Source organism: Pseudophryne corroboree, chromosome 9 (assembly GCF_028390025.1).
Source record: "Pseudophryne corroboree isolate aPseCor3 chromosome 9, aPseCor3.hap2, whole genome shotgun sequence".
Lineage (NCBI taxonomy): Eukaryota > Metazoa > Chordata > Amphibia > Anura > Myobatrachidae > Pseudophryne > Pseudophryne corroboree.
Genome location: NC_086452.1, coordinates 50311863 through 50335500, shown reverse-complemented (window position 1 = coordinate 50335500; position 23638 = coordinate 50311863). Strand labels below are relative to the sequence as shown.

The 23638-nt window shown below is 47.5% G+C and overlaps 1 protein-coding gene and 1 long non-coding RNA gene across 4 annotated transcripts in view; one reads left to right on the top strand and one right to left on the bottom strand.

The window, feature by feature from the left end:
* Positions 1-23638, top strand: part of C9H1orf210 (chromosome 9 C1orf210 homolog) — a 542874-nt gene that overhangs the window by 259892 nt on the left and 259344 nt on the right. The window lies entirely within an intron of this gene.
* On the bottom strand, positions 1459-7092 carry LOC134956661 (uncharacterized). The gene is made up of 5 exons (XR_010186069.1): positions 6845-7092; positions 6403-6470; positions 5089-5138; positions 2369-2403; positions 1459-1665 (listed from the first exon to the last, which is right to left on the bottom strand). It is a non-coding gene; the product is annotated as an uncharacterized LOC134956661 (long non-coding RNA).

Sequence of the window (23638 nt, the reverse complement as noted above, 5' to 3'; positions counted from 1 at the left end):
CTTACGGAGTCCCCAGCATCCACTTAGGACGTTAGAGAAAATAAGAATTTACTTACCGATAATTCTATTTCTCATAGTCCGTAGTGGATGCTGGGCGCCCATCCCAAGTGCGGATTGTCTGCAATACTTGTACATAGTTATTGTTACAAAAATCGGGTTATTATTGTTGTGAGCCATCTTTCAGAGGCTCCTCTGTTATCATGCTGTTAACTGGGTTCAGATCACAGGTTATACGGTGTGATTGGTGTGGCTGGTATGAGTCTTACCCGGGATTCAAAATCCTTCCTTATTGTGTACGCTCGTCCGGGCACAGTATCCTAACTGAGGCTTGGAGGAGGGTCATAGGGGGAGGAGCCAGTGCACACCAGATAGTCCTAAAGCTTTCTTTAGATGTGCCCAGTCTCCTGCGGAGCCGCTATTCCCCATGGTCCTTACGGAGTCCCCAGCATCCACTACGGACTATGAGAAATAGAATTATCGGTAAGTAAATTCTTATTTTCCCTTAATTTTATCAAAGTTAGCATTTTAGATCATAAGAAATTATAAGAAAACCAAACCAACCAATATAGGCAGCTTTGTAGTCACAGATTGCTCAGAGAGACTAGATTTACTAAACAGCGATTTTTGCTAGCCTCCATTCTCTATGCTTTATTAGTACAAACATGCCGGGACAGGGGCTCCGAAAAGAGACTGTACCAGAGGGGCCATTTTGTCTTTGTGCTCGGTCAAAAACAAAAATACTTTATTGCAGACCGTGAGGTACAATTGGCGAATGCTTGTATAGAGATTAATGTAAACATTCCCTCCCCTCAACCACCCAGGCCACCCACCCATTAGACATCCCCTTCATACTACACATACCTATATACTTCATCTCATTGAGAAATAGTAACGACAGACATTACAATACTTCTTATTCCAAATTTTCATTGTTCCCACATTTTCTCCCCCTCTCCCCTTTACACACGCCCGCTCTAAGCTGCGGCCTAACCAGTCATTTCCACTTTCATCCCAATCACCGGCTACACGCACCATGATAACATTATATCCCTGAAGTCTGTATGTACTCTCTGACTGTGTGAAATGCGTTTCAACAAAAGACTTACAGCACTTATTCATTTAATGAGCAGAAGTTTTTTTTTATTTTTTGATGCAGGTGTGGGGGGGGGGGGGGGGGGGGAGTAGGTGGTAAGTCCCTTCCCCCATGGGTGTGACTGTCTGCACTGGTGTGGGTATGGCTGCTGCCTTAGATGTTATAATCCATGTGATGTATTTAGTCTTGTGTGGAGGTCAGCTGTGATCACGCGGTAGTCCTCCTGACCCTAGGAGAAGATGAAAAAATTCTGGCAGACTGGAGGAAGTGTAGGTACTTACCCTAGGTGTAGCTGTGGGGAATTACCTGGTATCTTAGGTGATTCCCCACAGCTACACCTAGGGTAAGTACCTACACTTCCTCCAGTCTGCCACACTCTCCTAGAGACAAGAGGATTACTGCGTGATCACAGCTGACATCACCATTACCCCCCATTGACTCTACATGGATTAGGCAGCAGCTTACATTGATGTTATACAAATACCCACACCAGCGCAGAGGTCACACCCATACTCCTAGATGTCTATCGGAGTTTTCCATAAGGGACATTCGAATCCCAGGACATCGTGTTCCTATAAAGAGAAGAGAAACCTTGTAAGTGACAAAGGTATAGAGACTCATATTCACAACGCAGACAGTGTAGAAGGCCATAAACAACTGAGAAAAGGCGGGAGGGAGTATGTATGAAGATGAGGTTGGAGATATAGGGCGGGATGTACTAAACTCCTCCGCTGTGGTATCTGGCTTTTCTCTGCGCTCCGTGTTTTCTCCGCGGTTACTGGTCTCCTCTCCGCTGCCCGGTGCTACCCGTTGCTTCCTCATGCTCCCCGTTTTTTTCCCCTCTCACTGCGGTCCGCCTCATCACTGCCGCGGCCACTGAGTCCTGCGCTCTCCGTAACGCATGGTCAGCGCTACACAACGGGTAGTGCCGCGCAGCGGAGAGGAGACCAGTAACCACGGAGAAAACACAGGGAGCACAGAGAAAAGCCAGATACCGCAGCGGAGAAAGTTAGTAAATCCCGCCCATAGGGAGCCGAGCAGTGCAGTTGGAGTGGGCCTTGTATGTGGGGGTGAGAGTTTGAGTATTCTGTAGGTGAAGTCTTGGTGGGGGGAGGGGGGGCAATGTGGAGCAGCGAGACAAGTCTAGCTGTAGCGGATTGAAGGGAAGCCAGATGGGAGTGAGGGAGGCCTGTAAGGAGATGGTTGCAGTAGTCAAGATGGGAAAGGATGAGTGAGTGGGCAAGAGTTATATCGGCAGCTATGAAAGTCACTTACTTTTTAGATGCCCTCTGCCTTGGCCTCCGCGCTTTCTGTGGAACAGGGAAGAAAATACAATACGTTTAGGAGGATTATAGCGAGTAACCACCAATAGAAGCTAGTTACTAAATGTTACAGGTTTATTACATTTCATTCAGAAGATAACAATATGGCCATAAAGGTTACAGATATCCATCAGCAGACTAGGGTAAGCAGAGGTGGGGGTGTCAGTGGCGGCTAATGTAACGGGAATCCAAACACTATTCTGTCATTACATACACTGGTATATTAGACACAGTGGCCGCTAATGCTGGGTACACACCTGCGTGATCCCTGGATGATCAGGTAAAATGCTCCCAATCAGCCAGCTATGACCCCTGTGACCTCCTGTGAGGGAAGTGGAGATAGCGGCTCCTCTATGGGGATCAGGAGGTCACGTGTGCAGCACATAAGATGCGACCTCCTGGTCCCGACCATTGTAGGAGTGTTATCAGCTGTTTATCGGGTAATTCTCCTGCATCGGTACAGAATACACACCTATACAATCAATGGTCGCTCACCCGATATTGGGAGAATGAGCTGACGATTGTATATGTTTGTGATTCCTGCATCCCTCTCTCTGCCCCCATGGTCCAGACTCCTTCCCCTCTGTTCTCCGCTGCATATATCTGCCTCAGGACAGGACATAGCTGATTATATAGCGCAAGGATAGATAGGGATGTAGTTACAATGCCGACATTCATAATGTTGATAAAACAAGATGGCGTTCACTAACGGGGCTGAGCTCCAGAATGCTTCCCATTCCGGAGCTTAGGAAATCTCACAATATAGACACCTATGGGCTGGCAGGGAGCTACACGCCACATCCCGGGTCACAGCGGATGCGTATGACATCACGCAGCCACCGCGGCCCACCCCCAACTGTCCGGAAACGCCTCCGTTGTCCGTACCGTGCCCCACCAATGGCGTTCTAACGCCATTAACAAGCCCCCTCCCGCCCCGCGACTGCCTCTGCCTGTCAATCAGGCAGAGGCAATTGCAGCCCAGAGATGCTGATAGCATGTCACTGGTCTCCCGGGGGTGCACACTCCACAAAATAATTCAGACTGCGATCACTGCCGCTGCAGCAATCCAGTCTGAGTTACTCCCCATGTGCACTGCAGGGGGGGGCAGATGTAACATGTGCAGAGAGTTAGATTTGGGTGGGTTATATTGTTTCTGTGCAGGGTAAATACTGGCTGCTTTATTTTTACACTCCAATTTAGATTTCAGTTTGAGCACACCCCACCCAAATCTAACTCTCTCTGCACATGTTACATATGTGCGACTTAGTCTGTATATGAAGCACAACAGAACTTGGCGTGGAATAAAGCAGCGGCCGCTGCATACTAGCATTTCCTACACAGATTTTGACTCGGGGTGATTCAGATTGGATTGCGGCAGCGATCGCAGTCTGAATCCCTTTGTGCGCACCCCATGAGGCCCAGTGACGTGCTAACAGCATCTCTGGGCTGCGATCGCCTCTGCCTGATTGACAGGCAGAGACGGTCGCGGGGCAGGAGGGGGCGTGACAACGGCATTAGAACGTGGTGGACTATCCCTGTGCTGGGCGTCCCTTCCCCTTGCATGTCAGAGTAAATGATTGATCAGATCTGAATTACCCCCTCAGTCACACACAAGATATACATACAAGTGCCACATATCAAATAAATCAGCGCAGTCTCCTGATGCATCCTAGTCACATAGCATTGTGACTATGATGCATTATCGGGGCAGAAAACGATAGCGCAAGCAGCGTCTCACAGGACCTGGCATACAGAGAAGGGCTGTTTGGTGCGGCCGCAGTGATGTATGAGGGCACAGCTGTAAATGTCTCCTCATGTCATTTATGGATAAAATGAAAACAGAAAGGGGTCACTCAGGTGTGGCTGGAGCTGCTATCACTTCCTTGGAAGCAGCAGTGACACCGCTGTATGGTGATGAGGCAGGAGGCGTCTGTTACAAGCAGATGCCTCCTGCTACAGTAGTGACCCGACCTGTGTCCTAGGACGCAGCATCAGATCTCTCTCCCACCATCAGGCGGCTTGTAGGGGTCAGAGATCCCTGGCCTCTTCTCACCCCCTAAATGGTGCCAACATCTCTGTATTCACAAATAGAGTCCGTCGCTGCCTCCCGCCCCGCCCCAGGGATGGCAGCAGACTGTCAGTCACTGACAGGCTGCTGCAGCTCTGCTTCCTATGTTGCGGGACACATTTGCGATGCTCAGAACGGGTCCTGCTCATGTGGTAAGTACTGAAAATCGGTGATTTGCAACGATGGGCGTAGGTGTAACCGCACCTGATTGAGGCCCAGTAATGTAAGACAGCGTTTTGTATGGTATGCCGGCGGCGGGCTCCCGGCGACCAGCATACCGGCACGAGAGCCTGACCGCCGGCATACCGATATCGTGGCGAGTGCAAATGAGCCCCTTGCGCTCGCCACGAGGGAGAATATCTGTCGGTATGCCAGGTGTTGGGATTCCGGCGCCGGTATACTGTGCGCCAGGATCCCGACATTCGGCATACTGAAGACCACCCTAGTTAGGGCTGTGATGGGAATTGACCCATGACCTCAGTGCTGTGAGGCAGCAATGCTAACCATTATACCATCCGTTCTGCCCAACTGTTATATGCCAGAGTCATACGGCTTAGTCTCCCCCATATGCCCTAGACTGACGTACAGAAGTTTTATTCACTTACTCTTGCCAGCTCATAGACGTCCACAACTCTAAGAATGTTATTTTCAATGACTGTAAAGAAAATACAAAACAACAGTCACACTAGTGTTTTGGATTCTGCAGCTGCCCATTGATGGGCATTGTGGCTGTACAATGTTTCCATATACTGTACTGCACTGTATATTACACACTATGGGGGGGATTCAATTACACGCTGAATTCAACTTAAAATGTTTAGCACTGGGGAACAGTGTTTAGCATATAACAGCTATGTGGAGATCTCTGTAACCATAATATAAGTGCTGGCATCAGTATAAAGACTCCTGGAGACCCACAATGCCTGAGCACAAGTGCTTTATACAACGCTCTGACTGACCGCTCTCCCAATGCAGATACTCCGCACTACTACACTGATCATTGCTGCACAACTTATGGCCGGTGTGGGGCTCCATGGCTGTGACTGACGCTCTCCCAATGCAGATACTCCGCACTACTACACTGATCATTGCTGCACAATGTATGGCCGGTGTGGGGCTCCATGGCTGTGACTGACGCTCTCCCAATGCAGATACTCCCCACTGCTACACTGATCATTGCTGCACAACTTATGGCCGGTGTGGGGCTCCATGGCTGTGACTGACGCTCTCCCAATGCAGATACTCCGCACTGCTACACTGATCATTGCTGCACAGCTTATGGCCGGTGTGGACCCCATGGCTGTGTATGACCGCTCTCCCAATGCAGATACTCCCCACTGCTACACTGATCATTGCTGCACAACTTATGGCCGGTGTGGACCCCATGGCTGTGTATGACCGCTCTCCCAATGCAGATACTCCCCACTGCTACACTGATCATTGCTGCACAACTTATGGCCGGTGTGGGCCCCATGGCTGATCACGTTACTTATTACTCCCAAGTGCAGGATCAGGAACTGACATGACTGTGTACAGTGATTAGTGTTACATGTACCTGCAGCCACCGGGCACATACATTCATAGTATATTATGCATCAGTCCCAATTTGCTCTACTTTAGAGAAGGTGTTTGATTTAGGTGAAGAGATTTTGGGAGCAAACCAAAATATACTGAGTCAGGGCATCACTAGGTATGTGTGGGCCCCGCAGCAACTGTATATAATATCCCTTATGTACCGCCAAGTGATGTATAATCTATAACAGGGAAGATCGGTCCCCCTCAGGTGCGGGCTGCACCCCCATAGCCTATGGTAGTTCCGCCCATGTATTCAGTATCCTGACTGTAAGATTCCCCAAAGGTGTATAATGTGTAATCAGTGAGAGTTCTTATCATGTCACAGCTTTATCTACTGCACTTACTGGTCAGGCCATCATCTAATCTCCTGGCACATCTGATCATTATGTTCATTATTCCTGACATTGTTGAGCTGTTGAGTGCAAAAAATATAATAAAAATTAGTAACCTATAAAATATATATATATATATATATATATACAGATTATTACTATTAGCCTACATATTATATATACATAATAATAAATCTGGTGGAGAAATGTAAAACAGTAACAGGGACAGGTGATGTGCGATTATTATCTAGGTGTTAATTTGAGAACCTGCCTGTATGTAATTGTCTTACTTGCTCACGCCTGACATATACTTCGCTGCTGCTATTTATTATTGAATACAGGTGTATTCTGATAATTATTATACTGCTATTAGTTTCTGCATAGTTGTACTATAAATGGGAAGCAATATCATATGTACTCCCTAGAAATATAAAGCCAAGGAAATCTCACGTACCACGACAAGTCTGGTCTTCTAGCTGTTCCGGGAGGTAATGGCCTGTTGCAGCCTGGAAGCAGCTGGAAGCATGAAGACTTGTGACATCACAATTCATTGATGAATTTTAGACATCACAGTGGCCGGGCCATGGCATGTAAAGGGTGTAACTGTTTCTCCACGACATCAATCTCTAAAACGCTTCTCCATGATTTGTGCTTTCAGTGATGTTGGTTAAAAAAAGAAACTATAATATAGGGGTAAAGCTGCCCTAATAATGACCAAGAGACCGCTGAAGAGCGGCTATTACACCCCGCGTTACCGAAATGTTATACTTTGTGACCGCTTTTATTTTAATCTTACATATAAATCCAACCTGACATTTTTATAGGACAATGGGGGACACCTAAGTTTTAGGGCAGTGGTTCCCAAACTCTGGTTTCAAGTACCCCCAACAGTTCATGTTTTCCAGGTCACCTAGCAGTTGAACAGGTGTATTTATTACTCACTGACACATTTTAAAAGACCCACAGGTGGAGCAAATTATTTCACTTGTAATCCTGTGAGGAGATCTGGAAAACATGAACTGTTGGGAGTACTTGAGGACCAAGTTTGGGAATCACTGATTTAGGGGATGCTTAATAAAGTCTTATCTTACATCTGCCCCACCTGCAGTGCAGCATCGTATGTCAGATACTTTGTTGCTGCTCTCTAAAACGAGTGTTTCCGCATTTTCAAGTAACCCCACTATTCAGCAAAGGGTTAACAAAGAAGATAACGCAATTACCTTCTCCATTCAGACCCATCTCGCTGAATATCACACAGTAGGGATCACGCCATTGATCTCTATTGTGGTTTAACGTTTGACCCTATTCAGAAAGCATGAAAATGTTAAACATCCCGATAAAATTTGACGCTATTTAATGTCATTTCAGAATGGCGTTCTATAAAGAAAATCCATAAACCTGACAAAAAATGCGGGGACGGAGGGAAATTTCCCATCAGTCCCTGCAGCATCTTGTAGGCCCAGCTCCAGCCTTCCAAAAGTTCTAAGTGGATTTAAATGTGTATTTAAGCTATATATTAGTCTGTATATATTTATAAATAAAATGTATAAAAATGTATAAATAAACCACATAAATATAAATGTATACAGTCTATATACACATTTAGAAGCTTTGGGAGGCTGGAGCTGACTTACAATTGCCGCCTGTCACACTGCAGACTTAACAATGCAAATAGAAGACTATTTTAGCATTGTTGAGTAAGAACATGACTGAGTATGCGCAGAACCAGAAATAGAAGGTTTTGTTTGCGGATTTCGGAAAACAAAGCCTTCTAGACCTTCGCAGGAACAGCGTGTTACTGCAACCACTATTCCTTTGAAGTTTATTGCTGAATAGCTATGACAGAAAACAAAACAAGAATGTTACCGTGTCGATATTGCCTGATAATGATCGAGACACTATTGAGACTTTTCCTGAATAGAGCCCTTTATCTCTTATTTTATTTAAACACACTTATCTCCATCCCCATTTTCAATCCATTATAAGATAATTATGTTTACTAAACACCCCCATCAGCACCTTGTTCTATGCGTCCGGCTTGGGCCTCCCCTCCGCCACATTACTGTGTCTCCAGTCGTGGCCACGCCCCCACCCACCGCCACCTTGTTCTGTGTGTCCACCGCACCAACCCATGGGGAGTGTAGAAATTGTGCCCCTCTGTCATGTTACAGGCTGTGTTTGGCAAATCACAGGAGTTGATTGGTTGATGCTTTATCTCTCTCCACATTATATCTCTCCAAGCTTTGATAAATCTCCCCTATAGATTTACAAAAATACTAACTCTCGCTGTTGTTGTTTGTACTAGTGATGAGCGGGTTCGGTTTCCGAGAAACCGAACTTCCCCCCCCCCCCCCCGAACTTTACCCTTTTTACACGGGTCCGAGCCATACTCGGATTCTCCCGTATGGCTCGGTTAACCCGAGTGCGCCCGAACGTCATCATCCCGCTGTCGGATTCTCGCGAGATTCAGATTCTATATAAGCAGCCGCGCGTCGCCGCCATTTTCACTCGTGCATTGGAGATGATAGGGAGAGGACGTGGCTGGCGTCCTCTCCGTTTATTGTAGAACACAGTTGACTTGATTGGTTGTTTTTTATTGCTTAATTGTGGGGAGGATTGGGAAGCAGCTGTTAGGAGTACAGTGCAGAGTTTTGCTGATAAGTGACCACCAGTTTTTTTATTCGTTCTCTGCCTGAAAAAAACGCTCCATACCATATCTGTGCTAAGTGTGCTGCATGATATATCTGTGCTGAGTGCTCCTCACACTGCTGAATTGTGGGGACTGGGGAGCAGCTATAGCAGGAGTACAGTGCAGAGTTTTGCTGACAGTGACCACCAGTATACGTTGTCTGCCTGAAAAACACTCCATATCTGTGCTCACAGTGTGCTGCTTTATTGTGGGGACTGGGGACCACCAGTATAATTAATATTATATAGGAGGAGTACAGTGCAGAGTGCACTGCTGTACCTACCTCTGTGTCGTCACTCGTCATCCATTAAGTATACTATCCATCTACATTGTATACCTGTGGTGCATTTTAGACTAGTTTAGCAGTTTGCTGACAGTGTCCACCAGTATACTATATATAGCAGTACGGTAGGCCACTGCTGTACCTACCTCTGTGTCGTCACTCGTCATCCATTAAGTATACTATCCATCTACATTGTATACCTGTGGTGCATTTTAGACTAGTTTAGCAGTTTGCTGACAGTGTCCACCAGTATACTATATATAGCAGTACGGTAGGCCACTGCTGTACCTACCTCTGTGTCGTCACTCGTCATCCATTAAGTATACTATCCATCTACATTGTATATCTGTGGTGCATTTTAGACTAGTTTAGCAGTTTGCTGACAGTGTCCACCAGTATACTATATATAGCAGTACGGTAGGCCACTGCTGTACCTACCTCTGTGTCGTCACTCGTCATCCATTAAGTATACTATCCATCTACATTGTATACCTGTGGTGCATTTTAGACTAGTTTAGCAGTTTGCTGACAGTGTCCACCAGTATACTATATATAGCAGTACGGTAGGCCACTGCTGTACCTACCTCTGTGTCGTCACTCGTCATCCATTAAGTATACTATCCATCTACATTGTATATCTGTGGTGCATTTTAGTTGTGCGCTGTATATATAGTAGTAGGCCATTTCTATTGATACTGGCATATAATTCCACACATTAAAATATGGAGAACAAAAATGTGGAGGTTAAAAAAATAGGGAAAGATCAAGATCCACTTCCACCTCGTGCTGAAGCTGCTACCACTAATCATGGCTGAGACGATGAAATGCCATCAACGTCGTCTGCCAAGGCCGATGCCCAATGTCATAGTAGAGAGCATGTAAAAAATGTAAAATCCAAAACACAAAAGTTCAGTAAAATGACCCAAAAATCAAAATTAAAAGCGTCTGAGGAGAAGCGTAAACTTGCCAATATGCCATTTACGACACGGAGTGGCAAGGAACGGCTGAGGCCCTGGCCTATGTTCATGGCTAGTGGTTCAGCTTCAAATGAGGATGGAAGCACTCATCCTCTCGCTAGAAAAAAGAAAAGACTTAAGCTGGCAAAAGCACAGCAAAGAACTGTGCGTTCTTCGAAATCACAAATCCCCAAGGAGAGTCCAATTGTGTCGGTTGCGATGCCTGACCTTCCCAACACTGGACGGGAAGAGCTGCGCCTTCCACCATTTGCACGCCCCCTGCAAGTGCTGGAAGGAGCACCCGCAGTCCAGTTCCTGATAGTCAAATTGAAGATGTCAGTGTTGAAGTACACCAGGATGAGGATATGGGTGTTGCTGGCGCTGGGGAGGAAATTGACAAGGAGGATTCTGATGGTGAGGTGGTTTGTTTAAGTCAGGCACCCGGGGAGACACCTGTTGTCCGTGGGATGAATATGGCCATTGACATGCCTGGTCAAAATACAAAAAAAATCAGCTCTTCGGTGTGGAATTATTTCAACACAAATGCGGACAACAGGTGTCAAGCCGTGTGTTGCCTTTGTCAAGCTGTAATAAGTAGGGGTAAGGACGTTAACCACCTCGGAACATCCTCCCTTATACGTCACCTGCAGTGCATTCATCATAAGTCAGTGACAAGTTCAAAAACTTTGGGTGACAGCGGAAGCAGTCGACTGACCACTAAATCCCTTCCTCTTGTAACCAAGCTCCTGCAAACCACACCACCAACTCCCTCAGTGTCAATTTCCTCCTTACCCAGGAAAGCCAATAATCCTGCAGGCCATGTCACTGGCAAGTCTGACGAGTCCTCTCCTGCCTGGGATTCCTCCGATGCATCCTTGAGTGTAACGCCTACTGCTGCTGGCGCTGCTGTTGTTGCTGCTGGGAGTCGATCGGCATCCCAGAGGGGAAGTCGGAAGACCACTTGTACTACTTCCAGTAAGCAATTGACTGTACAACAGTCCTTTGCGAGGAAGATAAAATATCACAGCAGTCATCCTGCTGTAAAGCGGATTACTGAGGCCTTGGCAGCCTGGGCGGTGAGAAACGTGGTTCCGGTATCCATCGTTAATTCAGAGCCAACTATAGACTTGATTGAGATACTGTGTCCCCGGTACCAAATACCATCTAGGTTCCATTTCTCTAGGCAGGCGATACCGAAAATGTACACAGACCTCAGAAAAAGACTCACCAGTGTCCTAAAAAATGCAGTTGTACCCAATGTCCACTTAACCACGGACATGTGGACAAGTGGAGCAGGGCAGACTCAGGACTATATGACTGTGACAGCCCACTGGGTAGATGTATTGCCTCCCGCTGCAAGAACAGCAGCGGCGGCACCAGTAGCAGCATCTCGCAAACGCCAACTCGTTCCTAGGCAGGCTACGCTTTGTATCACCGCTTTCCAGAATAGGCACACAGCTGAAAACCTCTTACGGCAACTGAGAAAGATCATCACAGAATGGCTTACCCCAATTGGACTCTCCTGGGGATTTGTGACATCGGACAACGCCAGCAATATTGTGCGTGCATTACATCTGGGCAAATTCCAGCACGTCCCATGTTTTGCACATACCTTGAATTTGGTGGTGCAGAATTATTTAAAAAACGACAGGGGCGTGCAAGAGATGCTGTCAGTGGCCCGAAGAATTGCGGCCCACTTTCGGCATTCAGGCACCGCGTACAGAAGACTGGAGCACCACCAAACATACCTGAACCTGCCCTGCCATCATCTGAAGCAAGAGGTGGTAACGAGGTGGAATTCAACCCTCTATATGCTTCAGAGGATGGAGGAGCAGCAAAAGGCCATTCAAGCCTATACATCTGCCCACGATATAGGCAAAGGAGGTGGAATGCACCTGACTCAAGCGCAGTGGAGAATGATTTCAACGTTGTGCAATGTTCTGCAACCTTTTGAACTTGCCACACGTGAAGTCAGTTCAGACACTGCCAGCCTGAGTCAGGTCATTCCCCTCATCAGGCTTTTGCAGAAGAAGCTGGAGATATTGAAGGAGGAGCTAAAACAGAGCGATTCCGCTAGGCATGTGGGACTTGTGGATGGAGCCCTTAATTCGCTTAACCAGGATTCACGGGTGGTCAATCTGTTGAAATCAGAGCACTACATTTTGGCCACCGTGCTCGATCCTAGATTTAAAACCTACGTTGTATCTCTCTTTCCGGCAGACACAAGTCTGCAGAGGTTCAAAGACCTGCTGGTGAGAAAATTGTCAAGTCAAGCGGAACGTGACCCGTCACCATCTCCTCCTTCACATTCTCCCGCAACTGGGGGAAGAGGAAAAGGCTAAGAATTCCGAGCCCAACCGCTGGCGGTGATGCAGGGCAGTCTGGAGCGAGTGCTGACATCTGGTCCGGACTGAAGGACCTAGTGCCAACGATTACTGACATGTCGTCTACTGTCACTGCATATGATTCTCTCACCATTGAAAGAATGGTGGAGGATTATATGAGTGACCGCATCCAAGTAGGCACGTCAGACAGTCCGTACGTATACTGGCAGGAAAAAGAGGCAATTTGGCTTTATTCTACCTAAGTTGCCCTCCCTCTAGTGTGTACTCCGAAAGAGTGTTTAGTGCAGCCGCTCACCTTGTCAGCAATCGGCGTACGAGGTTACTTCCAGAAAATGTGGAGAAGATGATGTTCATTAAAATGAATTATAATCAATTCCTCCGTGGAGAAATTCACCAGCAGCAATTGCCTCCAGAAAGTACACGGGGACCTGAGATGGTGGATTCCAGTGGGGACGAATTAATAATCTGTGAGGAGGGGGATGTACACAGTGAAAGGGGTGAGGAATCGGAGGATGATGATGAGGTGGACATCTTGCCTCTGTAGAGCCAGTTTGTGCAAGGAGAGATTGATTGCTTCTTTTTTGGTGGGGGCCCAAACCAACCAGTCATTTCAGTCACAGTCGTGTGGCAGACCCTGTCACTGAAATGATGGGTTCGTTAAAGTGTGCATGTCCTGTTTATACAACATAAGGGTGGGTGGGAGGGCCATAGGACAATTCCATCTTGCACCTCTTTTTTTCTTTCATTTTTCTTTGCATCATGTGCTGTTTGGGGAGTATTTTTTTGAAGGGCCATCCTGCCTGACACCTCAGTGCCACTCCTAGATGGGCCAGGTGTTTGTGTCGGCCACTTGGGTTGCTTAGCTTAGTCACACAGCTACCTCATTGCGCCTCTTTTTTTCTTTTCATCATGTGCTGTTTGGGGACAATTTTTTTGAAGTGCCATCCTGCCTGACACTGCAGTGCCACTCCTAGATGGGCCAGGTGTTTGTGTCGGCCACTTGTGTCGCTTAGCTTAGTCACACAGCTACCTCATTGCGCCTCTTTTTTTCTTTGCATCATGTGCTGTTTGGGAAGTATTTTTTTGAAGGGCCATCCTGCCTGACACTGCAGTGCCACTCCTAGATGGGCCAGGTGTTTGTGTCGGCCACTTGTGTCGCTTAGCTTAGTCACACAGCGACCTTGGTGCGCCTCTTTTTTTCTTTGCATCATGTGCTGTTTGGGGACTATTTTTTTGAAGTGCCATCCTGTATGACACTGCAGTGCCACTCCTAGATGGGCCAGGTGTTTGTGTCGGCCACTTGGGTCGCTTAGCTTAGTCACACAGCTACCTCATTGCGCCTCTTTTTTTCTTTGCATCATGTGCTGTTTGGGGAGTATTTTTTTGAAGGGCCATCCTGTCTGACACTGCAGTGCCACTCCTAGATGGGCCAGGTGTTTGTGTCGGCCACTTGTGTCGCTTAGCTTAGTCACACAGCTACCTCATTGCGCCTCTTTTTTTCTTTGCATCATGTGCTGTTTGGGGAGTATTTTTTTGAAGGGCCATCCTGCCTGACACTGCAGTGCCACTCCTAGATGGGCCAGGTGTTTGTGTCGGCCACTTGTGTCGCTTAGCTTAGTCACACAGCTACCTCATTGCGCCTCTTTTTTTCTTTGCATCATGTGGTTTGGGGAGTATTTTTTTGAAGGGCCATCCTGCCTGACACTGCAGTGCCACTCCTAGATGGGCCAGGTGTTTGTGTCGGCCACTTGGGTCGCTTAGCTTAGTCACACAGCTACCTCATTGCGCCTCTTTTTTTCTTTGCATCATGTGCTGTTTGGGGACAATTTTTTTGAAGTGCCATCCTGCCTGACACTGCAGTGCCACTCCTAGATGGGCCAGGTGTTTGTGTCGGCCACTTGTGTCGCTTAGCTTAGTCACACAGCTACCTCATTGCGCCTCTTTTTTTCTTTGCATCATGTGCTGTTTGGGAAGTATTTTTTTGAAGGGCCATCCTGCCTGACACTGCAGTGCCACTCCTAGATGGGCCAGGTGTTTGTGTCGGCCACTTGTGTCGCTTAGCTTAGTCACACAGCGACCTTGGTGCGCCTCTTTTTTTCTTTGCATCATGTGCTGTTTGGGGACTATTTTTTTGAAGTGCCATCCTGTATGACACTGCAGTGCCACTCCTAGATGGGCCAGGTGTTTGTGTCGGCCACTTGGGTCGCTTAGCTTAGTCACACTACTACCTCATTGCGCCTCTTTTTTTCTTTGCATCATGTGCTGTTTGGGGACTATTTTTTTGAAGTGTCATCCTGTCTGACACTGCAGTGCCACTCCTAGATGGGCCAGGTGTTTGTGTCGGCCACTTGTGTCGCTTAGCTTAGTCACACAGCTACCTCATTGCGCCTCTTTTTTTCTTTGCATCATGTGCTGTTTGGGAAGTATTTTTTTGAAGGGCCATCCTGCCTGACACTGCAGTGCCACTCCTAGATGGGCCAGGTGTTTGTGTCGGCCACTTGTGTCGCTTAGATTAGTCACACAGCGACCTTGGTGCGCCTCTTTTTTCTTTGCATCATGTGCTGTTTGGGGACTATTTTTTTGAAGTGCCATCCTGTATGACACTGCAGTGCCACTCCTAGATGGGCCAGGTGTTTGTGTCGGCCACTTGGGTCGCTTAGCTTAGTCACACAGCTACCTCATTGCGCCTCTTTTTTTCTTTGCATCATGTGCTGTTTGGGGACTATTTTTTTGAAGTGTCATCCTGTCTGACACTGCAGTGCCACTCCTAGATGGGCCAGGTGTTTGTGTCGGCCACTTGGGTCGCTTAGCTTAGTCACACAGCTACCTCATTGCGCCTCTTTTTTTCTTTGCATCATGTGCTGTTTGGGGAGTTTTTTTTTGAAGGGCCATCCTGCCTGACACTGCAGTGCCACTCCTAGATGGGCCAGGTGTTTGTGTCGGCCACTTGGGTCGCTTAGCTTAGTCACACAGCTACCTCATTGCGCCTCTTTTTTTCTTTGCATCATGTGCTGTTTGGGGAGTATTTTTTTGAAAGGCCATCCTGCCTGACACTGCAGTGCCACTCCTAGATGGGCCAGGTGTTTGTGTCGGCCACTTGGGTCGCTTAGCTTAGTCACACAGCGACCTTGGTGCGCCTCTTTTTTTCTTTGCATCATGTGCTGTTTGGGGACTATTTTTTTGAAGTGCCATCCTGTCTGACACTGCAGTGCCACTCCTAGATGGGCCAGGTGTTTGTGTCGGCCACTTGGGTCGCTTAGCTTAGTCACACAGCTACCTCATTGCGCCTCTCTTTTTCTTTGCATCATGTGCTGTTTGGGGACAATTTTTTTGAAGTGCCATCCTGCCTGACACTACAGTGCCACTCCTAGATGGGCCAGGTGTTTGTGTCGGCCACTTGTGTCGCTTAGCTTAGCCATCCAGCGACCTCGGTGCAAATTTTAGGACTAAAAATAATATTGTGAGGTGTTCAGAATAGACTGAAAATGAGTGGAAATTATGGTTATTGAGGTTAATAATACTATGGGATCAAAATGACCCCCAAATTCTATGATTTAAGCTGTTTTTTAGGGTTTTTTGAAAAAAACACCCGAATCCAAAACACACCCGAATCCGACAAAAATGTTTCGGTGAGGTTTTGCCAAAACGCGTCCGAATCCAAAACACGGCCGCGGAATCAAACCCAAAACCAAAACACAAAACCCGAAAGTTTCCGGTGCACATCACTAGTTTGTACAGGGCAGAGCAGACTGCAGCCAGAAAGGACTTACTCACATCCCACATACAGTCCCTCCAAACCTCCAGTCCCTGGACCTATCTGCTAACTCCATCCAGTTCTTACAACCGCTCCCTGGGAGATTTTCAGGTTTACTCCACCTCAACTTATCCGGTAACCCCCTGCACCACCTTCCAGCAGGGGCCTTCAAGAACTTAATCTGTTTGAGAACCTTGGACCTGGGCAGCTGTGGTATCTATAAACTACTTCACAATGTCTTTGAAGGGCTAGTCCTTCTTCAGACACTGATCTTGCACAATAGCAGCATAACCGCCATTGATGTCCGGAATCTTAAGTCACTGACCAAACTGGATGTGAGGGACACCCCATTGGCATCAGCCCATCCGCATAGACAGCCAAGCAGAGATGACCTCCTCTATCAAATGGGCAGCCAGGGGTTCTGTGACCAGGGCCGTCTTAACAGCAGTGTAGGCCCCTGGGCACAGCAATGCACTGGGCCCCCTACCCATCCTCAAGTGGTAGAGGTGGGGGGTGCTATCAGCGCAGCTTTGATGTCCCCCAGGCGGTAGAGGGTGTTCTATCTTCAGCTCAGCATGTAGGACCTGGAACAGTAATTTCTGCTAATTACTCCTTTACTGCACAGATGGGGCTAAACCGTAGAAGGGGGCATTGGGCTGAATGATGGGGCCCTGTTACATGACTTCCAGAGTGGTAGCGGGTGTTTAATACGTAGGGGAGGGGTGGATAGTGGAGTGGGCTTAATATTTTTTCGGTGGGAGGGCAGCTTGCTTGACTGCAGATATCTCAAGTTTCTGAAAATATATTTCTTAGCTTTGAATGTAATAAAAAACTAGAGAGTCCCACCTTTCAGATGGTTCTGGGAATTTGGGTATCAGAGTTCAGGAGCCAAAGCAATTCACCAACGAAAATCTAAAACTGCATATTAGGCGTGTGGAGCTGGAGCAGGGACCAGCTGCTTGAAGGCTGATATCTCTGGTTCTGGTCATAGTAGAGACAAGCTGCCAGTGTCCACCAAAAGGGGAGAGTCATAGCTTTTGGCTTATATCCTCACAAATAGTCTAAGTCAGACAAAACCCAAGATATCAGGCTGGGAAGTGCAATTAACAGGCTTGGTTGGGGACCACTGCTTTCAAGTCAGATATCTCCGGTTCCCCAGGGCCGATTTTCAAAAATCTGGTACCCCTGGAAAGAGTAGACCCTCAGCTATCAGCCTAGGGCCCTTATACTCCTGGGGCCCTTGGGCAAGAGCCCATTGAGCCCATACAAAAAGACGGCCCTGTCTGTGACTGCTCTTTGATGAGACGGCTCCATAGATCCAGGGAACAAGGTAGGAGCAGAGGATTTGGCAGAGGTGGCTGACAAGGCATAGCTATAGGCCCAGAGGTAACAGAGTGTGAGATTGGCAAGGTGCCAACACCAACCAGCTGCTATTAGGCAGAGACAAGATTATGGTGGGCACTATAATGTGGCTCATCACTCTGTGGCTGGGTATGCCTGATTTGCTGACTGATCTATTGGTAATGTGTATGCATATTCGATTCTAGGGACCCAAAAATGTGAGATTTTTAATTTTGGATATGGGATACTCAACCTGTATGTTGGCCAGCAGACCAATTTGAAAATGTGCACCCACTTGTGATGTCATATTTAACGGCTGCTGCAGCCAACCTATTACGCTGTAAGTGGGTCGGCCATATACACAGCCAGATGTACTAAAATATCTGCATGATATATCGGTACCATCTTTGCCGCAGGGTGGACCTGATATGTCTGTGACTTCCGTCAATCATGATTTGGCCACTCAGAATATGTAATAGGCAGCTGCATTTAACACTGATTGGCTGTTATTCTATTACCGTCCAGGCCTTGTAACATGAAGGTGGTGGGGATAACGACAAAGGGGACCCACATACAGGGCCCTAAGCTTCAAGGGGGCCCCGAGGATAAGGGACACAAAAAACTGGGCCTCAGTGCCAATATTGCTTTTTAAAATGTTTGCTTCAACTGCTGAATTTAAGTAATAAAACAATTAGGAGTGTATATATATGTGACAATTTACTGAAAAAAAGAAAACGTTGATTAATCACTTGGCAGGTGTTTAAGCCTTATTGACATCTATCGCTACTATTTTTTTAAAGCCGCCCTCTGCTTTAAAAGGGGGTGGTCAAGGGGGGTTGCAGGGGGCCCCAGAGATATCGGCCTCAAGGTTTCTGTTGCCGACCATGACCCTAACCCAGACCCCTAAACTAACCCTAATGCTTAACCCTAAAGGGCAGACTGGATAGGGCATGTGATTCTTATCTGCTGTAAAATGCCATGGGGGTAATTCCAAGTTGATCGCAGCAGGATTTTTGTTAGCAGTTGGGCAAAACCATGTGCACTGCAGGGGGGGCAGACATAGGTGTGCGCAGGGGGGGTGCCTGGTACGCACAGGCACCCCCTAATGTCCGCCACCCCGATCTCACATGCCTGATGCAGCAATCGCAGAGCAGGCTGATTACTGTCTCCTCTGCGCTGCACCCTGTCAGGACTGCATTACTGACCGGGCGCCTGGGTTAATCGAGAGTGCCACTGCCACCGTCTTTCAAATTCCCAGCTCCACCTCCATGTACAAAAACAGCGTGATGTGATGTGATTACATCATGCTGCTCGCACGCCCACCCGTCACACCCACCACATACACACCTCTCTCCTTCTATTCTATGCCAACGCCAGCCACTGATGAGGATCAGCATGCAGCCAGCATTCCTCTTAGGAAGACAAATTCAATACTGGCAGGTGGTCGGCAGCAGCATTGACACGTCACTCGTTTTTCCAGCAGCAGCAATACCAGTCTGCGACTGTCAGTTTAGTTACTGACTTGTAAGTAAGCTGCTGTAGCTTGCAGGGGAAAGAGAGGGGGAGCCAGACCAGGCTGAGGAGGAGCAGTGTAATTGCAGTGAGTGCCATCAGGGGTGTTTGGTGCACACCACAACATCTGACAATGTATCTGCTTTATTAGGTACAAAGGTGGATATTTTATATGCGTTGACCATCAACAGATGGTGCTAAACACGCCCAAAAGGCGGTGCTAGACACACCCCTCCGACGGTGCACCCCCTAATAAAATGTGCTGCGCACGCCAGTGGGGGCAGATATAACATGTGCAGAGAGGATAGATTTGGGTGTGGTGAGTTCAATCTGCAATCTAAATTGCAGTGTAAAAATAAAGCAGCCAGTATTTACCCTGCACAGAAACAAAATAACCCACCCAAATCTAACTCTCTCTGCAAATGTTATATCTGCCCCCCCTGCAGTGCACAAGGTTTAGCCCAAATGCTAAAAAATTTCCTGCTGCGATCAACTTGGAATTACCCCCTATGTTTCTATGTATATTGGGGGTAATTCTGAGTTGATCGCAACAGGAACTTTGTTAGCAGTTGGGCAAAACCATGGCCCTCATTCCGAGTTGATCGCTCGCAAGGCGAGTTTAGCAGAGTTGCTCACGCTAAGCCTACGCCTACTGGGAGTGTATCTTAGCTTCTTAAAATTGCGACCGATGTATTCGCAATATTGCGATTTCAAACTACTTAGCAGTTTCAGAGTAGCTTCAGACTTACTCGGCATCTGCGATCAGTTCAGTGCTTGTCGTTCCTGGTTTGACGTCATAAACACACCCAGCGTTCGCCCAGACACTCCCCCGTTTCTCCGGCCACTCCTGCGTTTTTTCCGGAAACGGTAGCGTTTTTATCCACACGCCCCTAAAACGCCGTGTTTCCGCCCAGTAACACCCATTTCCTGTCAATCACACTACGTTCGCCGGAGCGAAGAAAAAGCCGTGAGTAAAAATACTATCTTCATTGTAAAATTACTTGGCGCAGTCGCAGTGCGAATATTGCGCATGCGTACTAAGCGGAATTTCACTGCGATGCGATGAAAATTACCGAGCGAACGACTCGGAATGAGGGCCCATGTGCAGTGCAGGGGAGGCAGATATAGAGAGAGTTAGATTTGGGTGTGGTGTGTTCAATCTGCAATTTAAATTGCAGTGTAAAAATAGAGCAGCCAGTATTTACCCTGCACAGAAACAAAATACCCCACCCAAATCTAACTCTCTCTGCACATGTTATATCTGCCTCCCCTGCAGTGCACATGGTTTTGCCCAACTGCTAACAAAGTTCCTGCTGCTATCAACTCAGAATTACCCCCATTGGTGGTCATTCCAAGTTGTTCGCTCGTTGCCGATTTTCGCTATGCTGCTATTTGTTGCTAAATGCGCATGGTACGCAGCGAGCATGCGCTAACTTATTTAACACAAAACTTAGTAGATTTGCTGGTGTTTGTACGACGCTTTTCAGTCGCACTGCTGTTCGGTAAATGATTGACAGGAAAGGGGCGTTTCTGGGCGGCAACTCAGCGTTTTTACGGCGTTGGCTAAAAAACGCAGGCATGTCAGGTAAAAACGCAGGAGTGGCTGGAGAATCGGGGGATTTTCTGGCCAAATGCAGGGCGTGTTTGTGACGTCAAACCAGGAACTAAACGGACTGCGCTGATCGCAATCTGTGAGTAGGTCCGGAGCTACTCAGAAACTGCAAAGAATTATTTAGTAGCAGTTTTGCTAATCTTTCGTTTGCAATTCTGCTAAGCTAAGATACATTCCCAGAGGGCGGCGGCCTAGCGTGTGCAATGCTGCTAAAAGCAGCTAGCGAGCGAACAACTCGGAATGAGGGCCTTTGTGTATTGCAGGAAAATATCTGCAAGTCCAACGGTATGGTAACTGCTGTATATACTTGCTCTCGTGGGGTGAGAACATCTCCCCTAATTGAATTCAGCCCTATGAATAGAGGTTGTGTGATCCCTGTGCAGCAGTCACAGAAAGGGTTAATCTCTGCAGCTTGTCACTCAAAATACATTTTGCTCTTTGATTTTTGCAGACCCTGAGCTGGGAGCTGTAACCCACAGAACAGCTGCAATAATTACTCTAATGCTGGTCATACGTCAGGTCAATATCGTGTATGAATGCACAATATGACACGTCGATTGACGCATTGCGTGCGCAACGTGCATATTTTATGCATGATTACGATGCGATGCGGGTCGCACGTCGCATCAAATGATCATACGTGCAGCCCATATTATCCGTCGTAATCGTCTGCATATTGTACCATGGGGGGTTATTCAGAGTTGTTAGTAGAGATGAGCGCCGGAAATTTTTCGGGTTTTGTGTTTTGGTTTTGGGTTCGGTTCCGCGGCCGTGTTTTGGGTTCGACCGCGTTTTGGCAAAACCTAACCGAATTTTTTTTGTCGGATTCGGGTGTGTTTTGGATTCGGGTGTTTTTTTCAAAAAACACTAAAAAAACAGCTTAAATCATAGAATTTGGGGGTCATTTTGATCCCAAAGTATTATTAACCTCAAAAACCATAATTTACACTCATTTTCAGTCTATTCTGAATACCTCACACCTCACAATATTATTTTTAGTCCTAAAATTTGCACCTAGGTCGCTGGATGACTAAGCTAAGCGACCCTAGTGGCCGACACAAACACCGGGCCTATCTAGGAGTGTCACTGCAGTGTCACGCAGGATGTCCCTTCCAAAAAACCCTCCCCAAACAGCACATGACGCAAAGAAAAAAAGAGGCGCAATGAGGTAGCTGTGTGAGTAAGATAAGCGACCCTAGTGGCCGACACAAACACCGGGCCCATCTAGGAGTGGCACTGCAGTGTCACGCAGGATGTCCCTTCCAAAAAACCCTCCCCAAACAGCACATGACGCAAAGAAAAAAAGAGGCGCAATGAGGTAGCTGTGTGAGTAAGATAAGCGACCCTAGTGGCCGACACAAACACCGGGCCCATCTAGGAGTGGCACTGCAGTGTCACGCAGGATGTCCCTTCCAAAAAACCCTCCCCAAACAGCACATGACGCAAAGAAAAAAAGAGGCGCAATGAGGTAGCTGTGTGAGTAAGATAAGCGACCCTAGTGGCCGACACAAACACCGGGCCCATCTAGGAGTGGCACTGCAGTGTCACGCAGGATGTCCCTTCCAAAAAACCCTCCCCAAACAGCACATGACGCAAAGAAAAATTAAAGAAAAAAGAGGTGCAAGATGGAATTGTCCTTGGGCCCTCCCACCCACCCTTATGTTGTATAAACAGGACATGCACACTTTAACCAACCCATCATTTCAGTGACAGGGTCTGCCACACGACTGTGACTGAAATGACGGGTTGGTTTGGACCCCCACCAAAAAAGAAGCAATTAATCTCTCCTTGCACAAACTGGCTCTACAGAGGCAAGATGTCCACCTCATCATCATCCTCCGATATATCACCGTGTACATCCCCCTCCTCACAGATTATCAATTCGTCCCCACTGGAATCCACCATCTCAGCTCCCTGTGTACTTTGTGGAGGCAATTGCTGCTGGTCAATGTCTCCACGGAGGAATTGATTATAATTCATTTTAATGAACATCATCTTCTCCACATTTTCTGGATGTAACCTCGTACGCCGATTGCTGACAAGGTGAGCGGCGGCACTAAACACTCTTTCGGAGTACACACTTGTGGGAGGGCAACTTAGGTAGAATAAAGCCAGTTTGTGCAAGGGCCTCCAAATTGCCTCTTTTTCCTGCCAGTATAAGTACGGACTGTGTGACGTGCCTACTTGGATGCGGTCACTCATATAATCCTCCACCATTCTTTCAATGGTGAGAGAATCATATGCAGTGACAGTAGACGACATGTCCGTAATCGTTGTCAGGTCCTTCAGTCCGGACCAGATGTCAGCATCAGCAGTCGCTCCAGACTGCCCTGCATCACCGCCAGCAAGTGGGCTCGGAATTCTGAGCCTTTTCCTCGCACCCCCAGTTGCGGGAGAATGTGAAGGAGGAGATGTTGACAGGTCGCGTTCCGCTTGACTTGACAATTTTCTCACCAGCAGGTCTTTCAACCCCAGCAGACTTGTGTCTGCCGGAAAGAGAGATCCAAGGTAGGCTTTAAATCTAGGATCGAGCACGGTGGCCAAAATGTAGTGCTCTGATTTCAACAGATTGACCACCCGTGAATCCTTGTTAAGCGAATTAAGGGCTCCATCCACAAGTCCCACATGCCTAGCGGAATCGCTCCGTGTTAGCTCCTCCTTCAATGTCTCCAGCTTCTTCTGCAAAAGCCTGATGAGGGGAATGACCTGACTCAGGCTGGCAGTGTCTGAACTGACTTCACGTGTGGCAAGTTCAA